This window comes from Anastrepha ludens, unplaced genomic scaffold (genome assembly GCF_028408465.1).
Source record: "Anastrepha ludens isolate Willacy unplaced genomic scaffold, idAnaLude1.1 ptg000104l, whole genome shotgun sequence".
Classification (NCBI taxonomy): Eukaryota; Metazoa; Arthropoda; class Insecta; order Diptera; family Tephritidae; genus Anastrepha; species Anastrepha ludens.
The window spans coordinates 15,001-17,500 of record NW_026530105.1 but is presented as its reverse complement, the minus strand read 5'-3'; the positions used below and the strand labels follow the sequence as shown (position 1 = coordinate 17,500).

At 31.6% G+C, this 2,500-nt stretch overlaps 2 non-coding genes across 2 annotated transcripts in view; both read left to right on the top strand.

Annotated features, from left to right (window-relative positions):
• Window positions 1-51: 51 nt before the first annotated feature.
• On the top strand, window positions 52-232 carry LOC128871330 (5.8S ribosomal RNA). Its single transcript, XR_008455890.1, has one exon. It is a non-coding gene; the product is annotated as a 5.8S ribosomal RNA (ribosomal RNA).
• Window positions 233-670: 438 nt separating this feature from the next.
• Window positions 671-2,500, top strand: part of LOC128871329 (large subunit ribosomal RNA) — a 3,994-nt gene continuing 2,164 nt past the window's right edge. The window contains exon 1 of the ribosomal RNA XR_008455889.1: window positions 671-2,500. This exon is cut by the window's right edge and continues 2,164 nt beyond it. This is a non-coding gene — a ribosomal RNA (large subunit ribosomal RNA).

Here is a 2,500-nt window from a genome sequence, read left to right as displayed (position 1 = left end):
ATATGCAAAAAAAAAATTGACATTTGTTATAAATAAAAATAAATAAAAAAATACTCTAAGCGGTGGATCACTTGGCTCATGGGTCGATGAAGAACGCAGCAAACTGTGCGTCATCGTGTGAACTGCAGGACACATGAACATCGACATTTTGAACGCATATCGCAGTCCATGCTGTTATGTACATTAAATTAAATTTTAAAGTACTGCTTGGACTACATATGGTTGAGGGTTGTAAGACTATGCTAAATAAGTTGCTTATTCTTTTATAAAAATAATTGAATTTAAGCAAATGTGTATATTATTGGATTTTAAATAATTCATAATATTAATAGCAAAAAAATAAAGATATATAATGAATTTTTTATTTATTAATATATTCTTAAAAAAAAAAAATCCTCTCAAATAAAATGAAATAAAAAAAATTTTGAATCTAAGTATTCTCTTTAAAAAATTTTCATATTATTTATATATATATAAAATATTAATTTATATATGTAATTAAAGGAGGAATGTCTAGCATAAAAATTAATTTTTTTTATTCTAGAATTGCCTCATTTTACATAATTATTATTTATAATATATATTTATATAAAAGGAAAAAAGAAAAATAGAGATGAAAAGATGATATAATTATTTATTAAATTGTGAGAAGATAAAAAATATTTTAAAACAACCTCAACTCATATGGGATTACCCCCTGAATTTAAGCATATTAATGAGGGGAGGAAAAGAAACTAACAAGGATTTTCTTAGTAGCGGCGAGCGAAAAGAAAATAGTTCAGCACTAAGTCACTTTGTCTATATGTCAAATGTGAGATGCAGTGTATGGAATATCTTAATATCTAGTATGAGAAATTAACGATTTAAGTCCTTCTTAAATGAGGCCATTTACCCATAGAGGGTGCCAGGCCCGTATAACGTTAATGATTACTAGAAAGATATTTCCAAAGAGTCGTGTTGCTTGATAGTGCAGCACTAAGTGGGTGGTAAACTCCATCTAAAACTAAATATAACCATGAGACCGATAGTAAACAAGTACCGTGAGGGAAAGTTGAAAAGAACTCTGAATAGAGAGTTAAATAGTACGTGAAACTGCTTAGAGGTTAAGCCCGATGAACCTGAATATCCATTATGAAAAATTCATCATTAAATAATTAAAAATAATGTGCATTTTTTTCATATAAGGACATTGTAATCTATTAACATAATAAAAGTATTTATCAAAAGATCATTGGTGATATTAAGTTTATTTAAATTAATTTGCTTTTTAAGCATATTAACATAGAATAAATACTAATGATTTGATAAAGTGTTGATAGATTTTATTATATATAATGCTAAAATTCATTTTTTGAATTTTACAAAAAATTTAATATCTATGATATTAATATTTATTTGTATGCATTTATATGATTAACAATGCGAAAGATTCAGGATACCTTCGGGACCCGTCTTGAAACACGGACCAAGGAGTCTAACATATGTGCAAGTCATTGAGTTATATTAAACTTAATGGCATAATTAACTTAACTTAAAAATATAATGGGATTAATTTTTAGTCTATTTTCTTAAATAGTCAATTAATTCAATCCCGGGGCGTTCCATATAGTTATGTATAATGATAATTTATTATTATTTATACCTCTAACTGGAGCGTACCTTGAGCATATATGCTGTGACCCGAAAGATGGTGAACTATACTTGATCAGGTTGAAGTCAGGGGAAACCCTGATGGAAGACCGAAACAGTTCTGACGTGCAAATCGATTGTCAGAATTGAGTATAGGGGCGAAAGACCAATCGAACCATCTAGTAGCTGGTTCCCATCCGAAGTTTCCCTCAGGATAGCTGGTGCATTTAAAAATTATATAAAATAATCTTATCTGGTAAAGCGAATGATTAGAGGCCTTAGGGTCGAAACGATTTTAACCTATTCTCAAACTTTAAATGGGTAAGAACCTCACCTTTCTTGATATGAAGGTTGAGGTTATGATATAATGTGCCCAGTGGGCCACTTTTGGTAAGCAGAACTGGCGCTGTGGGATGAACCAAACGTAATGTTACGGTGCCTAAATTAACAACTCATGCAGATACCATGAAAGGCGTTGGTTGCTTAAAACAGCAGGACGGTGGACATGGAAGTCGTAATCCGCTAAGGAGTGTGTAACAACTCACCTGCCGAAGCAACTAGCCCTTAAAATGGATGGCGCTTAAGTTGTATACCTATACATTACCGCTAAAGTAGATGATTTATAAAACAATTTCGATTGATTTATAAATTTTGAAACTTTAGTGAGTAGGAGGGTACAATAGTGTGCTTAGAAGTGTTTGGCGTAAGCCTGCATGGAGCCGCTATTGGTACAGATCTTGGTGGTAGTAGCCAAATAATCGAATGAGACCTTGGAGGACTGAAGTGGAGAAGGGTTTCGTGTGAACAGTGGTTGATCACGAGTTAGTCGGTCCTAAGTTCAAGGCGAAAGCCGAAAATTTTCAAGTTTTTA